The 7,304-nt window shown below is 40.6% G+C and overlaps 1 pseudogene; it reads left to right on the top strand.

The window, feature by feature from the left end:
• Nucleotides 1-369: 369 nt before the first annotated feature.
• On the top strand, nt 370-841 carry LOC144229225 (small ribosomal subunit protein uS17 pseudogene; annotated as a pseudogene).
• Nucleotides 842-7,304: the final 6,463 nt, after the last annotated feature.

Genomic DNA, 7,304 nt, shown 5'->3' with positions numbered 1-7,304 from the left:
CATTAAGAGGTCTGAGCTTAAATAACTGTGTGATCCTGAGCAATTGATTACAATTTCTCAGCTTTTCTCTACTAGAGGGAGGGTGAGGGACCAAGTCACCATCTAGCTCTTTGGAGCTATGAATGGAGGCTCTGGAGAGCAGGTTCTGAGGTGGAGCAGAAAGGAGAAAGCAGACATGTGTGTGTCCTTAAAGGACTCTTGAACTCCTGAGGGAAAAAGGGACACCAAAAAAGGGCCTCAAAATGATGCGGGATTTTGCATGCTCTTTCCAGTGCCTCTGTGACTGCTAGCGGGTAGGACTCAGTAGAAACATTAGCACAATAAGTGGCAGAAAAGTTAAGATTTTGTGGGTTACCTTTCCTTCAGGCGGCCGGGGAGATGGTGGTCGTTCAGACGGAGCCTGCTGACGGAAAGTAGCCAGCCATCTTTCAAAATAAGAAGAGGGTCCTGCTTGGAGGAAGTGGCAAGGAGAAGCTCCTGTGACACCACAGAAACTGGTCTGGGCCTCAGTACGCCCAAGGAGGCCACCGAGGGCACCTATATTGACAAGAAATTCCCCTTTCCTTGTAATGTCTCCATCGGAGGGCGGCTTCTGTCTGGTGTGGTGACCAGGATGAAGATGCATAGGACCATTGTCACCCTGAGACTATCTCCACTACATCCGAAAGTACAACCACTTTGAGAAACGTCACAGGAACCTGCCCGTGCACCTGTCCCCCTGCTTCCGGGATGTCCGCATCAGCGACATTGTCACAGTGGGTGAGTGCCGGCCCTTGTGCACTTCAGCATGCTCAAAGTCACGGAGGCCACTGGCACCAAGAAACAATTTCAGAAGTTCTGAGACTTGACATCTGCCCTCTCCCCTAAAGAAAGAAAGTTATTTACCCAGTCAAAAAAATTTTTTGTGTGTGTGGATTACTTAAGTATCTTGAAAGTCTGTCCTTACAGGCAGGACAGACGAAGTCCCACATTGCTAACTGGACAGTTCTATATTCCATTCCTTCATTTTATTTTTTTATTAAAAAATTTTTAACGTTTATTTATTTTTGAGAAAGAGTGCAAGCCAGGGAGGGGCAGAGAGAGAGGGAGACACAGAATCCGAAGCAGGCTCCAGACTTCAAGCTGTCAGCCCAGAGCATGACGCGGGGCTTGAACCCACGAGTTGTGAGATCATGACCTGAACCAAAGTCAGACGCTTAACTGACTGGGCCACTCAGGCACCCCCTTTCCTTCATTTTATAATCCGTGTTACTCTTATCTTTGATCTACCCTGAGTGCCACAGGTTAATTTTGCCCAAGTGTGATAGAAATAGTCTACAAATATGCTTTCTGGTACATGGCAGGTATCTAACTAAAACTTGTTAAAGAAAAATGCCACTTCTGGTACTAGAAATAGGCTTTAGTGCATTGTTCAGTCTCTGCTATTTGTGTCCTTAACTTGGTCTGAAGAATGCTCAGAAATTATAAAAATAGGTACATTATGTGAATCTTATTGGGGACACTCGTCTTTCAAACAAAAATCCCACAAGTCAGGTATAAATTGATGGGAAAAAGATTCTTTGTCTCTATTTGTACTCAGTGATAATGATGGAATGATAGTAGTGGAGATTAATTTACTATTTATCAAATAACTATTTCCTATAACATACTGTAGATGCAAAGTTGAATTACTGTATAGTCCTTGTTCTCAGGCATTCATTCCAGAGAAGAACATGGAAATATAAATATTTAGAATATATAGTATAGTAAACCTTAATGAAAGCAAGTATGAAGTGTGGTATTATTTTCTTTACAGTAAATTACCTTAAAACCTTGGTTTACAAGCATAATTTATTCTGGAAACATGCTTGTAATCTAAAGCACTTGTATAGCAAAGTGAATTTTCCCATAAGAAATAATGGAAATTCAAGTGATTCATTCCACAACCCAAAGATATCCATATAAAAATGATTATGATGCTGTAATATAATACAAAATAATAAAGAAAATACAAAATATAAAGAAAAATAAATTAACCTGCACTTACCTTTGAAAACCTTCATGGCTGGTGTGAAGGAGACCAGAGAGAGGAGGGTTATTATGTAGGACGACTCTCACTATCACTAACGGAATCGCTGCTATTTATTGGCTCAGTGGAATCTTTTTCTGCATGGGGCCATTGTATATGCTCCCACGGATGTTGACTATAATCTAACTGGCAATAAAACAGCAGAGGGAAAGGTCTATATCTGCAGGCAGCCTGACCTAGAATGAAGCAAAGCATTCCTAAGCTTACTCTTGTATGGAAAAGCAGAGGACTGTCCATAGGTGCTTTGAGGTGACAAAAATACACTAATGCCGGTTGTGGATACCTTCCAATGTTCTGAAAAATCACGGATTTCTGCCAAACATCGTGGCCAGAGACCTAGCATCCAACATGGGAGACGATTATCCACATAGCAAGTGGGGGAGAGAGAGAAGAACCATTGGCTCAGTTGTGAACGTAGGACATTCGATGTTCCATGCTATTTTGTATGGCAAGATGTTGCTTGTTCATCGAGTTAAAATGTATTAGAAATGTTTGCCTGTCTTGTGGAATACTTGGAGAACAAGTTACTCACAATCCAAGGTTTTACTGTGTTTGCATTTTGGGGAATTATACATGGAAAATTATAGAAAGGGCAACAACTAAAAAAAAAGTCTTTGTTTCTGTGGTCTAGTGATTCCCACCATTACTATCTTAAGATCAAGTAGAGAGCTTGATAAAGGAGAGTGTTTATGTGTAAATCTAACACACACACACACACACACACACACACACACAGTTTCAAGTTGGAAAGATGAGATTTAGCTTTTAATATAATATGAACTACAGTATGCTTGATAAATATGAAGACTAATCAGAGAGCATTGGCAAATAATCTTCAACTTGTCTCAAAAAGAAAACTGGAACCATCTTTAAGGCCCAGGACAAATGCCACATTATACAAAAAATCTTAAATGTTGATTTATTTTTTGAGAAAGAGAGAGAGAGAGTCAGAGAGCAAGAGAGAGATTGAGGATCTGAAGCAGGCTCTGTGCTGACAGCAGAGAGCCAGATGTGGGGCTCAAATTCATGAAATGTAAGATCATGACCTGAGCCAAACTCGGACGCTTAGCTAACTGAGCCACCCAGGTGCCCCTACACAAAAACTTTTAACAGATCCTCCAGCTGGAAACAATCTCTCTCCACCATGTTGCCAGTCTGCCTGGTGTTAGAGCTCTTTTGCCTATGAGCATCTAAAATTAGACTGTGTGCTCATTGAGAGAACAGACTTTGTTTTGCTCATGTTTGTATCCCTCCAAGTACAATGGGACACCCACAGTAGGTGATTGATATGCATATGCTGAACGAAACTGAATGTTGGAGGTCTGTCTCACAGAAGGGTATGCTATATACTGGAAAATAGAATCCATGTGCATTTTCAAATAGTTTATTGTCAAATTAGTTTCCACATAACACCCAGTGCTCATCCCCACAAGTGTCCTCCTCCATGCCCATCCCTCCTCCCCCCCAACATCCATCAGTCCTCAGTTTTTGTCAGCATTCAAGAGTCTCTCATGGTTTGCCTCTCCCTTTCCCCCACCATTTCCGCCCTTCTTCTCCCCCTTGGTCCTCCGTCAAGTTCCTCCTAATCCTCCTATACGTGCAAACATATGATATTTGTCCTTCTCTGCCTGACTTATTTCGCTCAGCATAACACCCTCAAGGTCCATCCATGTTGCTACACACGGCCAGATTTCATTGTTTCTCATTGCCGAATCCATGTGCATTTTCAAAGGCTGGGGAGAGTTTAAGCTAACCATTTGAATTTATAGACCCACAATGAAAAGTAGAATGTTACTGTCTTTGGCTAATCATAATTGATTAGATGACATTTTATTAATTGTAAGATATATGTCAAGAATATTAATTTATTGTTGCCTTACCAGATACTAAAAGTTTCTAAGTTGCTCTTGTTAAAACTTAGTCGTATAGAAGTACAGAGAATTATATGGTAATATAAGGAAAATGTAATTTGCAGAAGAGAGAGTTCACTTACCATTAGTTGCCAATAACTATCACATGAATCTGTTTTTATTAAGTCTTCCTAAAAGCACTGTTTAGATATAGGGCCATAGTAGAATGAATATAAAGCAATTATACCTCCTTGTGGTGCCTTTATAATTCCAAGTTTACAGATACTAGAAAATTAATTAAGGTAAAGTGACACATATAATTTATTAGGTGACACTCTTGCTAGTTGCATTGTTTTAAATAATATGTTAGTCCGTCTTTTGGGGATTATGCGTAAAGTGTTCCCTCCATAACAGTCTAGGTCAAATAGGGCCCCTAGATATATTATTTGCCTATTTAATGTCTTTTGGTTCCAAACTAACCCTTCTATATATTCTGTTCTGTTATGCCAGGGCCACAGTTCTGCACATGGTATTTTCAGAATCCATTCCAGTAAGGTTGGACCAACTGGAGACACAAGGAGGAGGATGGAGAGTGGAAAAATAGAAGCAACTTTCTTTCCATTTCTCACTCTTCCCTAACTGTGGACGTTCTCACTAGCTTCAGCTTCTTTTGACCCTTCCAGAACCCGAATTATTCCACACCTTGCGAGGTACGAGCATCAGCTCGGCGGCTCCTCTTCTCAAGGTAGGAGCCCCAGCTTCATGGGACCCTTCCTCTGAGCTCCTGATGCCCCTGTGGCAGCCAGGCAGCAGCCCCTCCACGGTCAGAGCGCCGGTCTTGCGGGTCTGTCCCTCTGAGTTGCCAGGTTCTAGAATTTCCAGACTGGCCCCTTTCGTTCGTCCTGCCCTCTTGGAGGGAACTGCCTCCTGCAGCGCTCGTTCCTGGGTTCTCTTTGTGTCCCCTTTCTGCTCTGTCAGTCCTCTGACAAGTCCACATACTAATTCTCTAGTAAAATACTTAGTGTCGTTTCTCATTTTGTTGCCTAGACCCTGACTGATATACTTAGGCTCAATATTTTTAAATAATTTACTCCCAATACTGTCCTCATTTCCAGAAAATTGGGAGGTATTTGCAATGTATCTGCAGTTTACAAGAGCAAGACTCTTAAGATCAAAGAAATTTATTATACATGAGTGAGATACTGCATTACAGACTCATAATGTGTGCTCTCCTGTAGCTTAGCACCACAAGTGTTTACTACCTACCTACTGTATGTCAGGAACTGTGAGGTGCTGGGGATGCAAATGTAAGTGTTCCTTATCCTTAAGAGGAAAAGGAATTCCGGGGCGCCTGGGTGGCTCAGCAGGTGAGNCCCCCCCCCCCGCCACCTCTCTCTCTTTCTCTCTCTCTCTCCCACTGTTACTTTCTCTCTCTAAATTGTAAAAAGAAAGAAGAAGGAAAGGAAGAAAAAAGAAAAGAATTCCTACCTATTACATGTAATAGGAGCTTTAATAAAGGATGCACAAGAGCTTGTGGGAACCTGGAGGAGACCTTGTACTGAGCTTTAAGGAACTTAAGTGGATGCTGGTATTCACTGTGGGTTTTCAGAAACTATGAACAGACATATATACTTGAAAGCTTGACAGAGTCAGTGCTTTATATGGAGCCGTTACGTGTCAAATGGTTGGGTTGCTTTGGCAGGTTTGAGCTCAAGGACAACATAGCTCACTGGATTCCTATGTCTCACAGTTATCGCAAATAATTGCAGTGAAGTAACTAATCCAGGAAGATTTAGACTTGAGAAAAATTATCAGGATGAAGTCATATATCTAAAGTTAAATGTCATATACATTGATATATTTAATTTAGACTTAGAGTGTGCTAAATCTTACACTTACCAAAATTACTGACAAAAGAACTTGTGGGTGAGGATCATGATTTAATGAACTGTTGCACTCATGCCTGGGGAGTGGTGTCGTAACATGTATCAGCATGTTGTTCCTTTTCATTGCTGAATAGTATTCCATTGCGTAGATAGAATATGTTTTGTTTACCCACTTCCCAGTTGGTGAATATTGTGGTTGCTTCCACTTTTGGGCTGTTATGAATAATGCAGCTTTGGGCATTTGCATACAAGTTTTTATGGGCACATGTTTTCTCTTGGGAAGATACCTCAGAGTGGAATTGCTGGGTCATGTGGTAAATCTATGCTTAACATTTTTAAGAAATTGCCTAACTATTTTTCAAAGTGTCACGCCATTTTACATTTCCACTAGCAGTATAAACACCTTGGCTTGACCACAGTCTTACCAATATTTTACTTGTCGGTCTTTTTCATTTTAGCATTTTGGTGGGTGTGTAAAGGTACTGCATTGTTGTTCTAATTTGTATTCATCCGATCACCAAGGAAGTTGAATACATTTCCATATATTTACTGACTACTTGGATGTTTCCTTTTATAGAGAGTGCGTGTTCAAAATCTTTTGCCCCTTTTTCTATTGTGTTGTCTGCCTTTTTTGTTTTTAAAGATTTATAAAGTTATCTCTACACCCAATGTGGGGCTTGAACTCCCATCCCCGAGATCAAGAGTCATGTGCTCTATCAATTCAGTCAGACAGGCACCCCTATCTGGCTTTCTCTTAATGACTTGTGTAAGTTCTTTGGGTCTTCTGGGTAGGTCTTTTGTGGATATATGTAATGCAAGCCTCTTTTCCACTTTGTGGCTTGTCTTTTCCTCCTTGTAAAGGTGTTTTAGATGAACAGAGTATCTTAATTAAGTCTATTTTACCAACTTTTCCTTTTATGGTCAAAGTTTTGTTCTGTTTGAGAAATCTTTGCTTACCCCAAGTTTGCGAAGATGTTTTATTTTAAAAGAATTATAGTTTTATATAATTTAGATTATTTATAGTTTATCTGGTATTTTTCTGTTGTGTGAGGTAGAAGTCAAGATTCCCTTGATCTTCTGTTACTGTTTTCAATAAATTTTCAACATAATTTATTGAAAAGGCTATGCTTCGCTTCACTCCAGGGCAGTATCTATCAAAAAATTAAGGTAGATGTGGGTTTCTGGACTCAGATTGTACCTTCTTGTCTATCTTCATGCCAATGTCACCCTATCTTAACTGCTCTAGCAGCTTTGTCATCTCTTGAAATCTGGTAGCCAAAGGCTCCCAGGTTTGTTTTTTTCTTCTTCAAGACTGTCTTGAGCTGGGGTGTCTGGGTGGCTCAGTCAGAATCCAACTCTTTGATTTTGGCTCATGTCATGATCCCAGGGTTGTGAGACTGAGCTCCTTGTCAGGCTCATGCTAAGCATGGAGGCTGCCTAAGATTCTCCCTCTGCCTCACCTCCCAGCTCATGCTCTTTTTCTCTCTCTTAAAAAAAAAA

This window comes from Crocuta crocuta, unplaced genomic scaffold (assembly GCF_008692635.1).
Source record: "Crocuta crocuta isolate KB4526 unplaced genomic scaffold, BGI_CrCroc_1.0 scaffold163, whole genome shotgun sequence".
Classification (NCBI taxonomy): domain Eukaryota; kingdom Metazoa; phylum Chordata; class Mammalia; order Carnivora; family Hyaenidae; genus Crocuta; species Crocuta crocuta.
Note: the sequence above shows the minus strand (reverse complement) of the source record. Positions and strands in the feature narration are given on the sequence as shown.